Source organism: Haemaphysalis longicornis, unplaced genomic scaffold, assembly GCF_048455015.1.
Source record: "Haemaphysalis longicornis isolate Haplotype H1 unplaced genomic scaffold, Haemaphysalis longicornis Haplotype H1 scaffold_11, whole genome shotgun sequence".
Taxonomy (NCBI): Eukaryota; Metazoa; Arthropoda; class Arachnida; order Ixodida; family Ixodidae; genus Haemaphysalis; species Haemaphysalis longicornis.
The window spans coordinates 29,406,688-29,428,844 of NW_027526214.1; the positions used below are offsets into that span (position 1 = coordinate 29,406,688).

At 47.3% G+C, this 22,157-nt stretch overlaps 1 non-coding gene across 1 annotated transcript; it reads left to right on the forward strand.

Annotated features, from left to right (window-relative positions):
* The first annotated feature begins 644 nt into the window (after positions 1 to 644).
* Trnak-uuu (transfer RNA lysine (anticodon UUU)) lies at positions 645 to 716 on the forward strand. The gene has a single exon. It is a non-coding gene; the product is annotated as a tRNA-Lys (tRNA).
* The last annotated feature ends 21,441 nt before the right edge of the window (positions 717 to 22,157 follow it).

Sequence of the window (22,157 nt, forward strand, 5' to 3'; positions counted from 1 at the left end):
TACCCGCTTATGACAGGCTGTAGACGTTCGCGTCACGCCCCGGGGGTTGAAATGAAGGTCCCCTTCTCCCCGTGTAGTCTGAGGGGCGCTGGCTACCACCCTCAAGCGTCAGATACTGTTTTAGTATATAAAAATACCCCAGAAAGTGAAGCGGAACACAGTCGCCCAGATAGCCGAATTGGAAAGCCATTCGAGATCTAATCGAAAGGCGTGGGTTCGGTCCCCACTCTGGGCGCGTGTTTTTCTTTCTTTCTTTCTCAAGTAATTAATATAAAATAAATAATAATGTAACGTCACTAACGTTAAAAAATATACTAACCATTCCCCTATGCCTTCTTTGGCGTTGTAGACTGCCGGCATTTCTTCCTGTATTTCTAACGAGCCCCTCATTTACAAACCCTATTATCATGCGAAAGCTTAGCGAGGGCCTCGGTTCTGGCAGCCTTGATGCCAAGGTAGCATAAGAGGGTTTTCCGCCAGTTACCCGCTTATGACAGGCTGTAGACGTTCGCGGCATGCCCCGGGGGTTGAAAAGAAGGTCCCCTTCTCCCCGTGTAGTCTGAGTGGCGCTGGCTACCACCCTCAAGCGTCAGATACAGTTGTAGTATATAAAAATACCCCAGAAAGTGAAGCGGAACACAGTCGCCCAGATAGCCGAATTGGTAAGGCATTCGAGATTTAATCGAAAGGCGTGGGTTCGGTCCCCACTCTGGGCGCCTGTTTTTCTTTCTTTCTTTCTCACGTATTTAATAATAATAAATATTAATGTAACGTCACTAACGGTAAAAAAATATTCTAACCATTCCCCTATGCCTTCTTTGGCGTTGTAGACTGCCGGCATTTCTTCCTGTATTTCTAACGAGACCCTCATTTACAAACCCTATTATCATGCGAAAGCTTAGCGAGGGCCTCGGTTCTGGCAGCCTTGATGCCAAGGTAGCATAAGAGGGTTTCCCGCCAGTTACCCGCTTATGACAGGCTGTAGACGTTCGCGTCACGAACCGGGGGTTGAAAAGAAGGTCCCTTCTCCCCGTGTAGTCTGAGTGGCGCTGGCTACCACCCTCAAGCGTCAGATACAGTTGTAGTATATAAAAATTCCCCAGAAAGTGAAGCGGAACACAGTCGCCCAGATAGCCGAATTGGTAAGCCATTCGAGATCTAATCGAAAGGCGTTGGTTCGGTCCCCACTCTTGGCGCGTGTTTTTCTTTCTTTCTTTCTCACGTAATTAATAATAATAAATAATAATGTAACGTCACTAACGATAAAAAAATATACTAACCATTCCCCTATGCCTTCTTTGGCGTTGTAGACTGCCGGCATTTCTTCCTGTATTTCTAACGAGCCTCTCATTTACAAACCCTATTATCATGCGAAAGCTTAGCGAGGGCCTCGGTTCTGGCAGCCTTGATGCCAAGGTAGTATAAGAGGGTTTCCCGCCAGTTACCCGCTTATGACAGGCTGTAGACGTTCGCGTCACGCCCCGGGGGTTGAAAAGAAGGTCCCCTTCTCCCCGTGTAGTCTGAGTGGCGCTGGCTACCACCCTCAAGCGTCAGATACAGTTGTAGTATATAAAAATACCCCAGAAAGTGAAGCGGAACACAGTCGCCCAGATAGCCGAAGTGGTAAGGCATTCGAGATCTAATCGAAAGGCGTGGGTTCGGTCCCCACTCTGGGCGCGTGTTTTTCTTTCTTTCTTTCTCACGTAATTAATAATAATAAATAATAATGTAACGTCACTAACGGTAAAAAAATATTCTAACCATTCCCCTATGCCTTCTTTGGCGTTGTAGACTGCCGGCATTTCTTCCTGTATTTCTAACGAGCCCCTCATTTACAAACCCTATTATCATGCGAAAGCTTAGCGAGGGCCTCGGTTCTGCCAGCCTTGATGCCAAGGTAGCATAAGAGGGTTTCCCGCCAGTTACCCGCTTATGACAGGCTGTAGACGTTCGCGTCACGCCCCGGAGGTTAAAAAGAAGGTCCCCTTCTCCCCGTGTAGTCTGAGTGGCGCTGGCTACCACCCTCAAGCGTCAGATACAGTTGAAGTATATAAAAATACCCCAGAAAGTGAAGCGGAACACAGTCGCCCAGATAGCCGAATTGGTAAGGCATTCGAGATCTAATCGAAAGGCGTTGGTTCGGTCCCCACTCTGGGCGCGTGTTTTTCTTTCTTTCTCACGTAATTAAAAATAATAAATAATAATGTAACGTCACTAACGTTAAAAAATATTCTAACCATTCCCCTATGCCTTCTTTGGCGTTGTAGACTGCCGGCATTTCTTCCTGTATTTCTAACGAGCCCCTCATTTACAAACCCTATTATCATGCGAAAGCTTAGCGAGGGCCTCGGTTCTGCCAGCCTTGATGCCAAGGTAGCATAAGAGGGTTTCCCGCCAGTTACCCGCTTATGACAGGCTGTAGACGTTCGCGTCACGCCCCGGGGGTTAAAAAGAAGGTCCCCTTCTCCCCGTGTAGTCTGAGTGGCGCTGGCTACCACCCTCAAGCGTCAGATACAGTTGTAGTATATAAAAATAACCCAGAAAGTGAAGCCTAACACAGTCGCCCAGATAGCCGAATTGGTAAGGCATTCGAGATCTAATCGAAAGGCGTTGGTTCGGTCCCCACTCTGGGCGCGTGTTTTTCTTTCTTTCTTTCTCACGTAATTAATAATAATAAATAATAAGGTAACGTCACTAACGTTAAGAAATATTCTAACCATTCCCCTATGCCTTCTTTGGCCTTGTAGACTGCCGGCATTTCTTCCTTTTTTTCTAACAAGCCCCTCATTTACAAACCCTATTATCAAGCGAAAGCTTAGCGAGGGCCTCGGTTCTGGCAGCCTTGATGCCAAGGTAAAATAAGAGGGTTTCCCGCCAGTTACCCGCTTATGACAGGCTGTAGACGTTCGCGTCACGCCCCGGGGGTTGAAAAGAAGGTCCCCTTCTCCCCGTGTAGTCTGAGTGGCGCTGGCTACCACCCTCAAGCGTCAGATACAGTTTTAGTATATAAAAATACCCCAGAAAGTGAAGCCTAACACAGTCGTCCAGATAGCCGAATTGGTAAGGCATTCGAGATCTAATCGAAAGGCGTTGGTTCGGTCCCCACTCTGGGCGCGTGTTTTTCTTTCTTTCTTTCTCACGTAATTAATAATAATAAATAATAATGTAACGTCACTAACGTTAAAAAATATTCTAACCATTCCCCTATGCCTTCTTTGGCGTTGTAGACTGCCGGCATTTCTTCCTGTATTTCTAACGAGCCCCTCATTTACAAACCCTATTATCATGCGAAAGCTTAGCGAGGGCCTCGGTTCTGGCAGCCTTGATGCCAAGGTAGCATAAGAGGGTTTCCCGCCAGTTACCCGCTTATGACAGGCTGTAGACGTTCGAGTCACGCCCCGGGGGTTGAAAAGAAGGTCCCCTTCTCCCCGTGTAGTCTGAGTGGCGCTGGCTACCACCCTCAACCGTCAGATACAGTTGTAGTATATAAAAATACCCCAGAAAGTGAAGCGGAACACAGTCGCCCAGATAGCCGAATTGGTAAGGCATTCGAGATCTAATCGAAAGGCGTGGGTTCGGCCCCCACTCTGGGCGCGTGTTTTTCTTTCTTTCTTTCTCACATAATTATTAATAATAAATAATAATGTAACGTCACTAACGGTAAAAAAATATTCTAACCATTCCCCTATGCCTTCTTCGGCGTTGTAGACTGCCGGCATTTCTTCCTGTATTTCTAACGAGCCCCTCATTTACAAACCCTATTATCATGCGAAAGCTTAGCGAGGGCCTCGGTTCTGGCAGCCTTGATGCCAAGGTAGTATAAGAGGGTTTCCTGCCAGTTACCCGCTTATGACAGGCTGTAGACGTTCGCGTCACGCCCCGGGGGTTGAAAAGAAGGTCCCCTTCTCCCCGTGTAGTCTGAGTGCCGCTGGCTACCACCCCCAAGCGTCAGATACAGTTGTAGTATATAAAAATTCCCCAGAAAGTGAAGCGGAACACAGTCGCCCAGATAGCCGAATTGGTAAGCCATTCGAGATCTAATCGAAAGGCGTTGGTTCGGTCCCCACTCTTGGCGCGTGTTTTTCTTTCTTTCTTTCTCACGTAATTAATAATAATAAATAATAATGTAACGTCACTAACGATAAAAAAATATACTAACCATTCCCCTATGCCTTCTTTGGCGTTGTAGACTGCCGGCATTTCTTCCTGTATTTCTAACGAGCCTCTCATTTACAAACCCTATTATCATGCGAAAGCTTAGCGAGGGCCTCGGTTCTGGCAGCCTTGATGCCAAGGTAGTATAAGAGGGTTTCCCGCCAGTTACCCGCTTATGACAGGCTGTAGACGTTCGCGTCACGCCCCGGGGGTTGAAAAGAAGGTCCCCTTCTCCCCGTGTAGTCTGAGTGGCGCTGGCTACCACCCTCAAGCGTCAGATACAGTTGTAGTATATAAAAATACCCCAGAAAGTGAAGCGGAACACAGTCGCCCAGATAGCCGAAGTGGTAAGGCATTCGAGATCTAATCGAAAGGCGTGGGTTCGGTCCCCACTCTGGGCGCGTGTTTTTCTTTCTTTCTTTCTCACGTAATTAATAATAATAAATAATAATGTAACGTCACTAACGGTAAAAAAATATTCTAACCATTCCCCTATGCCTTCTTTGGCGTTGTAGACTGCCGGCATTTCTTCCTGTATTTCTAACGAGCCCCTCATTTACAAACCCTATTATCATGCGAAAGCTTAGCGAGGGCCTCGGTTCTGCCAGCCTTGATGCCAAGGTAGCATAAGAGGGTTTCCCGCCAGTTACCCGCTTATGACAGGCTGTAGACGTTCGCGTCACGCCCCGGAGGTTAAAAAGAAGGTCCCCTTCTCCCCGTGTAGTCTGAGTGGCGCTGGCTACCACCCTCAAGCGTCAGATACAGTTGAAGTATATAAAAATACCCCAGAAAGTGAAGCGGAACACAGTCGCCCAGATAGCCGAATTGGTAAGGCATTCGAGATCTAATCGAAAGGCGTTGGTTCGGTCCCCACTCTGGGCGCGTGTTTTTCTTTCTTTCTCACGTAATTAAAAATAATAAATAATAATGTAACGTCACTAACGTTAAAAAATATTCTAACCATTCCCCTATGCCTTCTTTGGCGTTGTAGACTGCCGGCATTTCTTCCTGTATTTCTAACGAGCCCCTCATTTACAAACCCTATTATCATGCGAAAGCTTAGCGAGGGCCTCGGTTCTGCCAGCCTTGATGCCAAGGTAGCATAAGAGGGTTTCCCGCCAGTTACCCGCTTATGACAGGCTGTAGACGTTCGCGTCACGCCCCGGGGGTTAAAAAGAAGGTCCCCTTCTCCCCGTGTAGTCTGAGTGGCGCTGGCTACCACCCTCAAGCGTCAGATACAGTTGTAGTATATAAAAATACCCCAGAAAGTGAAGCCTAACACAGTCGCCCAGATAGCCGAATTGGTAAGGCATTCGAGATCTAATCGAAAGGCGTTGGTTCGGTCCCCACTCTGGGCGCGTGTTTTTCTTTCTTTCTTTCTCACGTAATTAATAATAATAAATAATAAGGTAACGTCACTAACGTTAAGAAATATTCTAACCATTCCCCTATGCCTTCTTTGGCCTTGTAGACTGCCGGCATTTCTTCCTTTTTTTCTAACAAGCCCCTCATTTACAAACCCTATTATCAAGCGAAAGCTTAGCGAGGGCCTCGGTTCTGGCAGCCTTGATGCCAAGGTAAAATAAGAGGGTTTCCCGCCAGTTACCCGCTTATGACAGGCTGTAGACGTTCGCGTCACGCCCCGGGGGTTGAAAAGAAGGTCCCCTTCTCCCCGTGTAGTCTGAGTGGCGCTGGCTACCACCCTCAAGCGTCAGATACAGTTTTAGTATATAAAAATACCCCAGAAAGTGAAGCCTAACACAGTCGTCCAGATAGCCGAATTGGTAAGGCATTCGAGATCTAATCGAAAGGCGTTGGTTCGGTCCCCACTCTGGGCGCGTGTTTTTCTTTCTTTCTTTCTCACGTAATTAATAATAATAAATAATAATGTAACGTCACTAACGTTAAAAAATATTCTAACCATTCCCCTATGCCTTCTTTGGCGTTGTAGACTGCCGGCATTTCTTCCTGTATTTCTAACGAGCCCCTCATTTACAAACCCTATTATCATGCGAAAGCTTAGCGAGGGCCTCGGTTCTGGCAGCCTTGATGCCAAGGTAGCATAAGAGGGTTTCCCGCCAGTTACCCGCTTATGACAGGCTGTAGACGTTCGAGTCACGCCCCGGGGGTTGAAAAGAAGGTCCCCTTCTCCCCGTGTAGTCTGAGTGGCGCTGGCTACCACCCTCAACCGTCAGATACAGTTGTAGTATATAAAAATACCCCAGAAAGTGAAGCGGAACACAGTCGCCCAGATAGCCGAATTGGTAAGGCATTCGAGATCTAATCGAAAGGCGTGGGTTCGGCCCCCACTCTGGGCGCGTGTTTTTCTTTCTTTCTTTCTCACATAATTATTAATAATAAATAATAATGTAACGTCACTAACGGTAAAAAAATATTCTAACCATTCCCCTATGCCTTCTTCGGCGTTGTAGACTGCCGGCATTTCTTCCTGTATTTCTAACGAGCCCCTCATTTACAAACCCTATTATCATGCGAAAGCTTAGCGAGGGCCTCGGTTCTGGCAGCCTTGATGCCAAGGTAGTATAAGAGGGTTTCCTGCCAGTTACCCGCTTATGACAGGCTGTAGACGTTCGCGTCACGCCCCGGGGGTTGAAAAGAAGGTCCCCTTCTCCCCGTGTAGTCTGAGTGCCGCTGGCTACCACCCCCAAGCGTCAGATACAGTTGTAGTATATAAAAATACCGCAGAAAGTGAACCGGAACACAGTCGCCCAGATAGCCGAAGTGGTAAGGCATTCGAGATCTAATCGAAAGGCGTGGGTTCGGTCCCCACTCTGGGCGCGTGTTTTTCTTTCTTTCTTTCTCACGTAATTAATAATAATAAATAATAATGTAACGTCACTAACGGTAAAAAAATATTCTAACCATTCCCCTATGCCTTCTTTGGCGTTGTAGACTGCCGGCATTTCTTCCTGTATTTCTAACGAGCCCCTCATTTACAAACCCTATTATCATGCGAAAGCTTAGCGAGGGCCTCGGTTCTGCCAGCCTTGATGCCAAGGTAGCATAAGAGGGTTTCCCGCCAGTTACCCGCTTATGACAGGCTGTAGACGTTCGCGTCACGCCCCGGGTGTTAAAAAGAATGTCCCCTTCTCCCCGTGTAGTCTGAGTGGCGCTGGCTACCACCCTCAAGCGTCAGATACAGTTGTAGTATATAAAAATACCCCAGAAAGTGAAGCCTAACACAGTCGCCCAGATAGCCGAATTGGTAAGGCATTCGAGATCTAATCGAAAGGCGTTGGTTCGGTCCCCACTCTGGGCGCGTGTTTTTCTTTCTTTCTTTCTCACGTAATTATTAATAATAAATATTAAGGTAACGTCACTAACGTTAAAAAATATTCTAACCATTCCCCTATGCCTTCTTTGGCGTTGTAGACTGCCGGCATTTCTTCCTGTATTTCTAACGAGCCCCTCATTTACAAACCCTATTATCATGCGAAAGCTTAGCGAGGGCCTCGGTTCTGGCAGCCTTGATGCCAAGGTTGCATAAGAGGGTTTCCCGCCAGTTACCCGCTTATGACAGGCTGTAGACGTTCGAGTCACGCCCCGGGGGTTGAAAAGAAGGTCCCCTTCTCCCCGTGTAGTCTGAGTGGCGCTGGCTACCACCCTCAAGCGTCAGATACAGTTGTAGTATATAAAAATACCCCAGAAAGTGAAGCGGAACACAGTCGCCCAGATAGCCGAATTGGTAAGGCATTCGAGATCTAATCGAAAGGCGTGGGTTCGGTCCCCACTCTGGGCGCGTGTTTTTCTTTCTTTCTTTCTCACATAATTAATAATAATAAATAATAATGTAACGTCACTAACGGTAAAAAAATATTCTAACCATTCCCCTATGCCTTTTTCGGCGTTGTAGACTGCCGGCATTTCTTCCTGTATTTCTAACGAGCCCCTCATTTACAAACCCTATTATCATGCGAAAGCTTAGCGAGGGCCTCGGTTCTGGCAGCCTTGATGCCAAGGTAGCATAAGAGGGTTTCCCGCCAGTTACCCGCTTATGACAGGCTGTAGACGTTCGCGTCACGCCCCGGGGGTTGAAATGAAGGTCCCCTTCTCCCCGTGTAGTCTGAGGGGCGCTGGCTACGACCCTCAAGCGTCAGATACAGTTTTAGTATATAAAAATACCCCAGAAAGTGAAGCGGAACACAGTCGCCCAGATAGCCGAATTGGAAAGCCATTCGAGATCTAATCGAAAGGCGTGGGTTCGGTCCCCACTCTGGGCGCGTGTTTTTCTTTCTTTCTTTCTCACGTAATTAATATAAAATAAATAATAATGTAACGTCACTAACGTTAAAAAATATACTAACCATTCCCCTATGCCTTCTTTGGCGTTGTAGACTGCCGGCATTTCTTCCTGTATTTCTAACGAGCCCCTCATTTACAAACCCTATTATCATGCGAAAGCTTAGCGAGGGCCTCGGTTCTGCCAGCCTTGATGCCAAGGTAGCATAAGAGGGTTTCCCGCCAGTTACCCGCTTATGACAGGCTGTAGACGTTCGCGTCACGCCCCGGAGGTTAAAAAGAAGGTCCCCTTCTCCCCGTGTAGTCTGAGTGGCGCTGGCTACCACCCTCAAGCGTCAGATACAGTTGTAGTATATAAAAATACCCCAGAAAGTGAAGCCTAACACAGTCGCCCAGATAGCCGAATTGGTAAGGCATTCGAGATCTAATCGAAAGGCGTTGGTTCGGTCCCCACTCTGGGCGCGTGTTTTTCTTTCTTTCTTTCTCAAGTAATTAATAATAATAAATAATAATGTAACGTCACTAACGTTAAGAAATATTCTAACCATTCCCCTATGCCTTCTTTGGCCTTGTAGACTGCCGGCATTTCTTCCTTTTTTTCTAACAAGCCCCTCATTTACAAACCCTATTATCAAGCGAAAGCTTAGCGAGGGCCTCGGTTCTGGCAGCCTTGATGCCAAGGTAAAATAAGAGGGTTTCCCGCCAGTTACCCGCTTATGACAGGCTGTAGACGTTCGCGTCACGCCCCGGGGGTTGAAAAGAAGGTCCCCTTCTCCCCGTGTAGTCTGAGTGGCGCTGGCTACCACCCTCAAGCGTCAGATACAGTTTTAGTATATAAAAATACCCCAGAAAGTGAAGCCTAACACAGTCGTCCAGATAGCCGAATTGGTAAGGCATTCGAGATCTAATCGAAAGGCGTTGGTTCGGTCCCCACTCTGGGCGCGTGTTTTTCTTTCTTTCTTTCTCACGTAATTAATAATAATAAATAATAATGTAACGTCACTAACGTTAAAAAATATTCTAACCATTCCCCTATGCCTTCTTTGGCGTTGTAGACTGCCGGCATTTCTTCCTGTATTTCTAACGAGCCCCTCATTTACAAACCCTATTATCATGCGAAAGCTTAGCGAGGGCCTCGGTTCTGGCAGCCTTGATGCCAAGGTAGCATAAGAGGGTTTCCCGCCAGTTACCCGCTTATGACAGGCTGTAGACGTTCGAGTCACGCCCCGGGGGTTGAAAAGAAGGTCCCCTTCTCCCCGTGTAGTCTGAGTGGCGCTGGCTACCACCCTCAACCGTCAGATACAGTTGTAGTATATAAAAATACCCCAGAAAGTGAAGCGGAACACAGTCGCCCAGATAGCCGAATTGGTAAGGCATTCGAGATCTAATCGAAAGGCGTGGGTTCGGCCCCCACTCTGGGCGCGTGTTTTTCTTTCTTTCTTTCTCACATAATTAATAATAATAAATAATAATGTAACGTCACTAACGGTAAAAAAATATTCTAACCATTCCCCTATGCCTTCTTCGGCGTTGTAGACTGCCGGCATTTCTTCCTGTATTTCTAACGAGCCCCTCATTTACAATCCCTATTATCATGCGAAAGCTTAGCGAGGGCCTCGGTTCTGGCAGCCTTGATGCCAAGGTAGCATAAGAGGGTTTCCCGCCAGTTACCCGCTTATGACAGGCTGTAGACGTTCGCGTCACGCCCCGGGGGTTGAAATGAAGGTCCCCTTCTCCCCGTGTAGTCTGAGGGGCGCTGGCTACCACCCTCAAGCGTCAGATACAGTTTTAGTATATAAAAATACCCCAGAAAGTGAAGCGGAACACAGTCGCCCAGATAGCCGAATTGGAAAGCCATTCGAGATCTAATCGAAAGGCGTGGGTTCGGTCCCCACTCTGGGCGCGTGTTTTTCTTTCTTTCTTTCTCACGTAATTAATATAAAATAAATAATAATGTAACGTCACTAACGTTAAAAAATATACTAACCATTCCCCTATGCCTTCTTTGGCGTTGTAGACTGCCGGCATTTCTTCCTGTATTTCTAACGAGCCCCTCATTTACAAACCCTATTATCATGCGAAAGCTTAGCGAGGGCCTCGGTTCTGCCAGCCTTGATGCCAAGGTAGCATAAGAGGGTTTCCCGCCAGTTACCCGCTTATGACAGGCTGTAGACGTTCGCGTCACGCCCCGGAGGTTAAAAAGAAGGTCCCCTTCTCCCCGTGTAGTCTGAGTGGCGCTGGCTACCACCCTCAAGCGTCAGATACAGTTGTAGTATATAAAAATACCCCAGAAAGTGAAGCCTAACACAGTCGCCCAGATAGCCGAATTGGTAAGGCATTCGAGATCTAATCGAAAGGCGTTGGTTCGGTCCCCACTCTGGGCGCGTGTTTTTCTTTCTTTCTTTCTCAAGTAATTAATAATAATAAATAATAATGTAACGTCACTAACGTTAAGAAATATTCTAACCATTCCCCTATGCCTTCTTTGGCCTTGTAGACTGCCGGCATTTCTTCCTTTTTTTCTAACAAGCCCCTCATTTACAAACCCTATTATCAAGCGAAAGCTTAGCGAGGGCCTCGGTTCTGGCAGCCTTGATGCCAAGGTAAAATAAGAGGGTTTCCCGCCAGTTACCCGCTTATGACAGGCTGTAGACGTTCGCGTCACGCCCCGGGGGTTGAAAAGAAGGTCCCCTTCTCCCCGTGTAGTCTGAGTGGCGCTGGCTACCACCCTCAAGCGTCAGATACAGTTTTAGTATATAAAAATACCCCAGAAAGTGAAGCCTAACACAGTCGTCCAGATAGCCGAATTGGTAAGGCATTCGAGATCTAATCGAAAGGCGTTGGTTCGGTCCCCACTCTGGGCGCGTGTTTTTCTTTCTTTCTTTCTCACGTAATTAATAATAATAAATAATAATGTAACGTCACTAACGTTAAAAAATATTCTAACCATTCCCCTATGCCTTCTTTGGCGTTGTAGACTGCCGGCATTTCTTCCTGTATTTCTAACGAGCCCCTCATTTACAAACCCTATTATCATGCGAAAGCTTAGCGAGGGCCTCGGTTCTGGCAGCCTTGATGCCAAGGTAGCATAAGAGGGTTTCCCGCCAGTTACCCGCTTATGACAGGCTGTAGACGTTCGAGTCACGCCCCGGGGGTTGAAAAGAAGGTCCCCTTCTCCCCGTGTAGTCTGAGTGGCGCTGGCTACCACCCTCAACCGTCAGATACAGTTGTAGTATATAAAAATACCCCAGAAAGTGAAGCGGAACACAGTCGCCCAGATAGCCGAATTGGTAAGGCATTCGAGATCTAATCGAAAGGCGTGGGTTCGGCCCCCACTCTGGGCGCGTGTTTTTCTTTCTTTCTTTCTCACATAATTAATAATAATAAATAATAATGTAACGTCACTAACGGTAAAAAAATATTCTAACCATTCCCCTATGCCTTCTTCGGCGTTGTAGACTGCCGGCATTTCTTCCTGTATTTCTAACGAGCCCCTCATTTACAATCCCTATTATCATGCGAAAGCTTAGCGAGGGCCTCGGTTCTGGCAGCCTTGATGCCAAGGTAGCATAAGAGGGTTTCCCGCCAGTTACCCGCTTATGACAGGCTGTAGACGTTCGCGTCACGCCCCGGGGGTTGAAATGAAGGTCCCCTTCTCCCCGTGTAGTCTGAGGGGCGCTGGCTACCACCCTCAAGCGTCAGATACAGTTTTAGTATATAAAAATACCCCAGAAAGTGAAGCGGAACACAGTCGCCCAGATAGCCGAATTGGAAAGCCATTCGAGATCTAATCGAAAGGCGTGGGTTCGGTCCCCACTCTGGGCGCGTGTTTTTCTTTCTTTCTTTCTCACGTAATTAATATAAAATAAATAATAATGTAACGTCACTAACGTTAAAAAATATACTAACCATTCCCCTATGCCTTCTTTGGTGTTGTAGACTGCCGGCATTTCTTCCTGTATTTCTAACGAGCCCCTCATTTACAAACCCTATTATCATGCGAAAGCTTAGCGAGGGCCTCGGTTCTGGCAGCCTTGATGCCAAGGTAGCATAAGAGGGTTTCCCGCCAGTTACCCGCTTATGACAGGCTGTAGACGTTCGCGTCACGCCCCGGGGGTTGAAAAGAAGGTCCCCTTCTCCCCGTGTAGTCTGAGTGGCGCTGGCTACCACCCTCAAGCGTCAGATACAGTTGTTGTATATAAAAATTCCCCAGAAAGTGAAGCGGAACACAGTCGCCCAGATAGCCGAATTGGTAAGGCATTCGAGATCTAATCGAAAGGCGTGGGTTCGGTCCCCACACTGGGCGCGTGTTTTTCTTTCTTTCTTTCTCACGCAATTAATAATAATAAATATTAATGTAACGTCACTAACGATAAAAAATATTCTAACCATTCCCCTATGCCTTCTTTGGCGTTGTAGACTGCCGGCATTTCTTCCTGTATTTCTAACGAGACCCTCATTTACAAACCCTATTATCATGCGAAAGCTTAGCGAGGGCCTCGGTTCTGGCAGCCTTGATGCCAAGGTAGCATAAGAGGGTTTCCCGCCAGTTACCCGCTTATGACAGGCTGTAGACGTTCGCGTCACGCCCCGGGGGTTGAAAAGAAGGTCCCCTTCTCCCCGTGTAGTCTGAGTGGCATTGGCTACCACCCTCAAGCGTCAGATACAGTTGTAGTATATAAAAATTCCCCAGAAAGTGAAGCGGAACACAGTCGCCCAGATAGCCGAATTGGTAAGGCATTCGAGATCTAATCGAAAGGCGTTGGTTCGGTCCCCACTCTTGGCGCGTGTTTTTCTTTCTTTCTTTCTCACGTAATTATTAATAATAAATAATAATGTAACGTCACTAACGATAAAAAAATATTCTAACCATTCCCCTATGCCTTCTTTGGCGTTGTAGACTGCCGGCATTTCTTCCTGTATTTCTAACGAGCCTCTCATTTACAAACCCTATTATCATGCGAAAGCTTAGCGAGGGCCTCGGTTCTGGCAGCCTTGATGCCAAGGTAGTATAAGAGGGTTTCCCGCCAGTTACCCGCTTATGACAGGCTGTAGACGTTCGCGTCACACCCCGGGGGTTGAAAAGAAGGTCCCCTTCTCCCCGTGCAGTCTGAGTGGCGCTGGCTACCACCCTCAAGCGTCAGATACAGTTGTAGTATATAAAAATACCCCAGAAAGTGAAGCGGAACACAGTCGCCCAGATAGCCGAAGTGGTAAGGCATTCGAGATCTAATCGAAAGGCGTGGGTTCGGTCCCCGTTCTGGGCGCGTGTTTTTCTTTCTTTCTTTCTCACGTAATTAATAATAATAAATAATAATGTAACGTCACTAACGGTAAAAAAATATTCTAACCATTCCCCTATGCCTTCTTTGGCGTTGTAGACTGCCGGCATTTCTTCCTGTATTTCTAACGAGCCCCTCATTTACAAACCCTATTATCATGCGAAAGCTTAGCGAGGGCCTCGGTTCTGCCAGCCTTGATGCCAAGGTAGCATAAGAGGGTTTCCCGCCAGTTACCCGCTTATGACAGGCTGTAGACGTTCGCGTCACGCCCCGGGGGTTAAAAAGAAGGTCCCCTTCTCCCCGTGTAGTCTGAGTGGCGCTGGCTACCACCCTCAAGCGTCAGATACAGTTGTAGTATATAAAAATACCCCAGAAAGTGAAGCGGAACACAGTCGCCCAGATAGCCGAATTGGTAAGGCATTCGAGATCTAATCGAAAGGCGTTGGTTCGGTCCCCACTCTGGGCGCGTGTTTTTCTTTCTTTCTTTCTCACGTAATTAATAATAATAAATAATATTGTAACGTCACTAACGTTAAATTATATTCTAACCATTCCCCTATGCCTTCTTTGGCGTTGTAGACTGCCGGCATTTCTTCCTGTATTTCTAATGAGCCCCTCATTTACAAACCCTATTATCATGCGAAAGCTTAGCGAGGGCCTCGGTTCTGCCAGCCTTGATGCCAAGGTAGCATAAGAGGGTTTCCCGCCAGTTACCCGCTTATGACAGGCTGTAGACGTTCGCGTCACGCCCCGGGGGTTAAAAAGAAGGTCCCCTTCTCCCCGTGTAGTCTGAGTGGCGCTGGCTACCACCCTCAAGCGTCAGATACAGTTGTAGTATATAAAAATACCCCAGAAAGTGAAGCGGAACACAGTCGCCCAGATAGCCGAATTGGTAAGGCATTCGAGATCTAATCGAAAGGCGTTGGTTCGGTCCCCACTCTGGGCGCGTGTTTTTCTTTCTTTCTTTCTCACGTAATTAATAATAATAAATAATATTGTAACGTCACTAACGTTAAAAAATATTCTAACCATTCCCCTATGCCTTCTTTGGCGTTGTAGACTGCCGGCATTTCTTCCTGTATTTCTAATGAGCCCCTCATTTACAAACCCTATTATCATGCGAAAGCTTAGCGAGGGCCTCGGTTCTGCCAGCCTTGATGCCAAGGTAGCATAAGAGGGTTTCCCGCCAGTTACCCGCTTATGACAGGCTGTAGACGTTCGCGTCACGCCCCGGGGGTTGAAAAGAAGGTCCCCTTCTCCCCGTGTAGTCTGAGTGGCGCTGGCTACCACCCTCAAGCGTCAGATACAGTTTTAGTATATAAAAATACCCCAGAAAGTGAAGCGGAACACAGTCACTTAGATAGCCGAATTGGTAAGGCATTCGAAATCTAATCGAAAGGGGTGGGTTCGGTCCCCACTCTGGGCGCGTGTTTTTCTTTCTTTCATTCTCCCGCAATTATAATAATAAATAATAATGTAACGTCACTAACGGTAAAAAAATATTCTAACCATTCCCCTATGCCTTCTTTGGCGTTGTAGACTGCCGGCATTTCTTCCTGTATTTCTAATGAGCCCCTCATTTACAAACCCTATTATCATGCGAAAGCTTAGCGAGGGCCTCGGTTCTGCCAGCCTTGATGCCAAGGTAGCATAAGAGGGTTTCCCGCCAGTTACCCGCTTATGACAGGCTGTAGACGTTCGCGTCACGCCCCGGGGGTTAAAAAGAAGGTCCCCTTCTCCCCGTGTAGTCTGAGTGGCGCTGGCTACCACCCTCAAGCGTCAGATACAGTTGTAGTATATAAAAATACCCCAGAAAGTGAAGCCTAACACAGTCGCCCAGATAGCCGAATTGGTAAGGCATTCGAGATCTAATCGAAAGGCGTTGGTTCGGTCCCCACTCTGGGCGCGTGTTTTTCTTTCTTTCTTTCTCACGTAATTAATAATAATAAATAATAATGTAACGTCACTAACGTTAAAAAATATTCTAACCATTCCCCTATGCCTTCTTTGGCCTTGTAGACTGCCGGCATTTCTTCCTTTTTTTCTAACAAGCCCCTCATTTACAAACCCTATTATCAAGCGAAAGCTTAGCGAGGGCCTCGGTTCTGGCAGCCTTGATGCCAAGGTAGCATAAGAGGGTTTCCTGCCAGTTACCCGCTTATGACAGGCTGTAGACGTTCGCGTCACGCCCCGGGGGTTGAAAAGAAGGTCCCCTTCTCCCCGTGTAGTCTGAGTGGCGCTGGCTACCACCCTCAAGCGTCAGATACAGTTTTAGTATATAAAAATACCCCAGAAAGTGAAGCGGAACACAGTCACTTAGATAGCCGAATTGGTAAGGCATTCGAGATCTAATCGAAAGGGGTGGGTTCGGTCCCCACTCTGGGCGCGTGTTTTTCTTTCTTTCATTCTCCCGCAATTATAATAATAAATAATAATGTAACGTCACTAACGGTAAAAAAATATTCTAACCATTCCCCTATGCCTTCTTTGGCGTTGTAGACTGCCGGCATTTCTTCCTGTATTTCTGACGAGCCCCTCATTTACAAACCCTATTATCATGCGAAAGCTTAGCGAAGGCCTCGGTTCTGGCAGCCTTGATGCCAAGGTAGCATAAAAGGGTTTCCCGCCAGTTACCCGCTTATGACAGGCTGTAGACATTCGCGTCACGCCCCGGAGGTTGAAAAGAAGGTCCCCTTCTCCCTTTGTAGTCTGAGTGGCGCTGGCTACCACCCTCAAGCGTCAGATACAGTTGTAGTATATAAAAATACCCGAGAAAGTTAAGCGGAACACAGTCGCCCAGATACCCGAATTGGTAAGGCATTCGAGATCTAATCCAAAGGCGTGGGTTCGGTCCCCACTCTGGTCGCGTGTTTTTCTTTCTTTCTTTCTCACGCAATTATAATAATAAATAATAATGTAACGTCAGTAACGGTAAAAAAATATTCTAACCATTCCCCTATGCCTTCTTCGGCGTTGTAGACTGCCGGCATTTCTTCCTGTATTTCTAACGAGCCCCTCATTTACAAACCCTATTATCATGCGAAAGCTTAGCGAAGGCCTCGGTTCTGGCAGCCTTGATGCCAAGGTAGCATAAGAGGGTTTCCCGCCAGTTACCCGCTTATGACAGGCTGTAGACGTTCGCGTCACGCCCCGGGGGTGGAAAAGAAGGTCCCCTTCACCCTTTGTAGTCTGAGTGGCGCTGGCTACCACCCTCAAGCGTCAGATACAGTTGTAGTATATAAAAATACCCCAGAAAGTGAAGCGGAACACAGTCGCCCAGATAGCCGAATTGGTAAGGCATTCGAGATCTAATCAAAAGGCGTGGGTTCGGTCCCCACTCTGGGCGCGTGTTTTTCTTTTTTTCTTTCTCACGTAATTAATAATAATAAATAATAATGTAACGTCACTAACGGCAAAAAAATATTCTAACCATTCCCCTATGCCTTCTTCGGCGTTGTAGACTGCCGGCATTTCTTCCTGTATTTCTAACGAGCCCCTCATTTACAAACCCTATTATCATGCGAAAGCTTAGCGAGGGCCTCGGTTCTGGCAGCCTTGATGCCAAGGTAGCATAGGAGGGTTTCCCGCCAGTTACCCGCTTATGACAGGCTGTAGACGTTCGCGTCACGCCCCGGGGGTTGAAATGAAGGTCCCCTTCTCCCCGTGTAGTCTGAGGGGCGCTGGCTACCACCCTCAAGCGTCAGATACAGTTTTAGTATATAAAAATACCCCAGAAAGTGAAGCGGAACACAGTCGCCCAGATAGCCGAATTGGAAAGCCATTCGAGATCTAATCGAAAGGCGTGGGTTCGGTCCCCACTCTGGGCGCGTGTTTTTCTTTCTTTCTTTCTCACGTAATTAATAATAATAAATAATAATGTAACGTCACTAACGTTAAAAAATATTCTAACCATTCCCCTATGCCTTCTTTGGCGTTGTAGACTGCCGGCATTTCTTCCTGTATTTCTAACGAGCCCCTCATTTACAAACACTATTATCATGCGAAAGCTTAGCGAGGGCCTCGGTTCTGGCAGCCTTGATGCCAAGGTAGTATAAGAGGGTTTCCCGCCAGTTACCCGCTTATGACAGGCTGTAGACGTTCGCGTCACGCCCCGGGGGTTGAAAAGAAGGTCCCCTTCTCCCTGTGTAGTCTGAGTGCCGCTGGCTACCACCCTCAAGCGTCAGATACAGTTGTAGTATATAAAAATACCGCAGAAAGTGAAGCGGAACACAGTCGCCCAGATAGCCGAAATGGTAAGGCATTCGAGATCTAATCGAAAGGCCCCCACTCTGGGCGCGTGTTTTTCTTTCTTTCTTTCTCACGTAATTAATAATAATAAATAATAATGTAACGTCACTAACGTTAACAAATATTCTAACCATTCCCCTATGCCTTCTTTGGCGTTGTAGACTGCCGGCATTTCTTCCTGTATTTCTAACGAGCCCCTCATTTACAAACCCTATTATCATGCGAAAGCTTAGCGAGGGCCTCGGTTCTGGCAGCCTTGATGCCAAGGTAGCATAAGAGGGTTTCCCGCCAGTTACCCGCTTATGACAGGCTGTAGACGTTCGCGTCACGCCCCGGGGGTTGAAAAGAAGGTCCCCTTCTCCCCGTGTAGTCTGAGTGGCGCTGGCTACCACCCTCAAGCGTCAGATACAGTTGTAGTATATAAAAATTCCCCAGAAAGTGAAGCGGAACACAGTCGCCCAGATAGCCGAATTGGTAAGGCATTCGAGATCTAATCGAAAGGCGTTGGTTCGGTCCCCACTCTTGGCGCGTGTTTTTCTTTCTTTCTTTCTCACGTAATTAATAATAATAAATAATAATGTAACGTCACTAACGGTAAAAAAATATTCTAACCATTCCCCTATGCCTTCTTTGGCGTTGTAGACTGCCGGCATTTCTTCCTGTATTTCTAACGAGCCCCTCATTTACAAACCCTATTATCATGCGAAAGCTCAGCGAGGGCCTCGGTTCTGCCAGCCTTGATGCCAAGGTAGCATAAGAGGGTTTCCCGCCAGTTACCCGCTTATGACAGGCTGTAGACGTTCGCGTCACGCCCCGGGGGTTAAAAAGAAGGTCCCCTTCTCCCCGTGTAGTCTGAGTGGCGCTGGCTACCACCCTCAAGCGTCAGATACAGTTGTAGTGTATAAAAATACCCCAGAAAGTGAAGCGGAACACAGTCGCCCAGATAGCCGAATTGGTAAGGCATTCGAGATCTAATCGAAAGGCGTTGGTTCGGTCCCCACTCTGGGCGCGTTTTTCTTTCTTTCTTTCTCACGTAATTAATAATAATAAATAATATTGTAACGTCACTAACGTTAAAAAATATTCTAACCATTCCCCTATGCCTTCTTTGGCGTTGTAGACTGCCGGCATTTCTTCCTGTATTTCTAATGAGCCCCTCATTTACAAACCCTATTATCATGCGAAAGCTTAGCGAGGGCCTCGGTTCTGCCAGCCTTGATGCCAAGGTAGCATAAGAGGGTTTCCCGCCAGTTACCCGCTTATGACAGGCTGTAGACGTTCGCGTCACGCCCCGGGGGTTAAAAAGAAGGTCCCCTTCTCCCCGTGTAGTCTGAGTGGCGCTGGCTACCACCCTCAAGCGTCAGATACAGTTGTAGTATATAAAAATACCCCAGAAAGTGAAGCCTAACACAGTCGCCCAGATAGCCGAATTGGTAAGGCATTCGAGATCTAATCGAAAGGCGTTGGTTCGGTCCCCACTCTGGGCGCGTGTTTTTCTTTCTTTCTTTCTCACGTAATAATAATAATAAATAATAATGTAACGTCACTAACGTTAAAAAATATTCTAACCATTCCCCTATGCCTTCTTTGGCCTTGTAGACTGCCGGCATTTCTTCCTTTTTTTCTAACAAGCCCCTCATTTACAAACCCTATTATCAAGCGAAAGCTTAGCGAGGGCCTCGGTTCTGGCAGCCTTGATGCCAAGGTAGCATAAGAGGGTTTCCTGCCAGTTACCCGCTTATGACAGGCTGTAGACGTTCGCGTCACGCCCCGGGGGTTGAAAAGAAGGTCCCCTTCTCCCCGTGTAGTCTGAGTGGCGCTGGCTACCACCCTCAAGCGTCAGATACAGTTTTAGTATATAAAAATACCCCAGAAAGTGAAGCGGAACACAGTCACCCAGATAGCCGAATTGGTAAGGCATTCGAGATCTAATCGAAAGGGGTGGGTTCGGTCCCCACTCTGGGCGCGTGTTTTTCTTTCTTTCATTCTCCCGCAATTATAATAATAAATAATAATGTAACGTCACTAACGGTAAAAAAATATTCTAACCATTCCCCTATGCCTTCTTTGGCGTTGTAGACTGCCGGCATTTCTTCCTGTATTTCTGACGAGCCCCTCATTTACAAACCCTATTATCATGCGAAAGCTTAGCGAAGGCCTCGGTTCTGGCAGCCTTGATGCCAAGGTAGCATAAGAGGGTTTCCCGCCAGTTACCCGCTTATGACAGGCTGTAGACGTTCGCGTCACTCCCCGGGGGTTGAAAAAAAGGTCCCCTTCTCCCTTTGTAGTCTGAGTGGCGCTGGCTACCACCCTCAAGCGTCAGATACAGTTGTAGTATATAAAAATACCCGAGAAAGTTAAGCGGAACACAGTCGCCCAGATACCCGAATTGGTAAGGCATTCGAGATCTAATCCAAAGGCGTGGGTTCGGTCCCCACTCTGGTCGCGTGTTTTTCTTTCTTTCTTTCTCACGCAATTATAATAATAAATAATAATGTAACGTCACTAACGGTAAAAAAATATTCTAACCATTCCCCTATGCCTTCTTCGGCGTTGTAGACTGCCGGCATTTCTTCCTGTATTTCTAACGAGCCCCTCATTTACAAACCCTATTATCATGCGAAAGCTTAGCGAAGGCCTCGGTTCTGGCAGCCTTGATGCCAAGGTAGCATAAGAGGGTTTCCCACCAGTTACCCGCTTATGACAGGCTGTAGACGTTCGCGTCACGCCCCGGGGGTTGAAAAGAAGGTCCCCTTCACCCTTTGTAGTCTGAGTGGCGCTGGCTACCACCCTCAAGCGTCAGATACAGTTTTAGTATATAAAAATACCCCAGAAAGTGAAGCGGAACACAGTCGCCCAGATAGCCGAATTGGTAAGGCATTCGAGATCTAATCGAAAGGCGTGGGTTCGGTCCCCACTCTGGGCGCGTGTTTTTCTTTTTTTCTTTCTCACGTAATTAATAATAATAAATAATAATGTAACGTCACTAACGGCAAAAAAATATTCTAACCATTCCCCTATGCCTTCTTCGGCGTTGTAGACTGCCGGCATTTCTTCCTGTATTTCTAACGAGCCCCTCATTTACAAACCCTATTATCATGCGAAAGCTTAGCGAGGGCCTCGGTTCTGGCAGCCTTGATGCCAAGGTAGCATAGGAGGGTTTCCCGCCAGTTACCCGCTTATGACAGGCTGTAGACGTTCGCGTCACGCCCCGGGGGTTGAAATGAAGGTCCTCTTCTCCCCGTGTAGTCTGAGGGGCGCTGGCTACCACCCTCAAGCGTCAGATACAGTTTTAGTATATAAAAATACCCCAGAAAGTGAAGCGGAACACAGTCGCCCAGATAGCCGAATTGGAAAGCCATTCGAGATCTAATCGAAAGGCGTGGGTTCGGTCCCCACTCTGGGCGCGTGTTTTTCTTTCTTTCTTTCTCACGTAATTAATAATAATAAATAATAATGTAACGTCACTAACGTTAAAAAATATTCTAACCATTCCCCTATGCCTTCTTTGGCATTGTAGACTGCCGGCATTTCTTCCTGTATTTCTAACGAGCCCCTCATTTACAAACCCTATTATCATGCGAAAGCTTAGCGAGGGCCTCGGTTCTGGCAGCCTTGATGCCAAGGTAGTATAAGAGGGTTTCCCGCCAGTTACCCGCTTATGACAGGCTGTAGACGTTCGCGTCACGCCCCGGGGGTTGAAAAGAAGGTCCCCTTCTCCCCGTGCAGTCTGAGTGCCGCTGGCTACCACCCTCAAGCGTCAGATACAGTTGTAGTATATAAAAATACCGCAGAAAGTGAAGCGGAACACAGTCGCCCAGATAGCCGAAGTGGTAAGGCATTCGAGATCTAATCGAAAGGCGTGGGTTCGGTCCCCACTCTGGGCGCGTGTTTTTCTTTCTTTCTTTCTCACGTAATTAATAATAATAAATAATAATGTAACGTCACTAACGGTAAAAAAATATTCTAACCATTCCCCTATGCCTTCTTTGGCGTTGTAGACTGCCGGCATTTCTTCCTGTATTTCTAACGAGCCCCTCATTTACAAACCCTATTATCATGCGAAAGCTTAGCGAGGGCCTCGGTTCTGCCAGCCTTGATGCCAAGGTAGCATAAGAGGGTTTCCCGCCAGTTACCCGCTTATGACAGGCTGTAGACGTTCGCGTCACGCCCCGGGGGTTAAAAAGAAGGTCCCCTTCTCCCCGTGTAGTC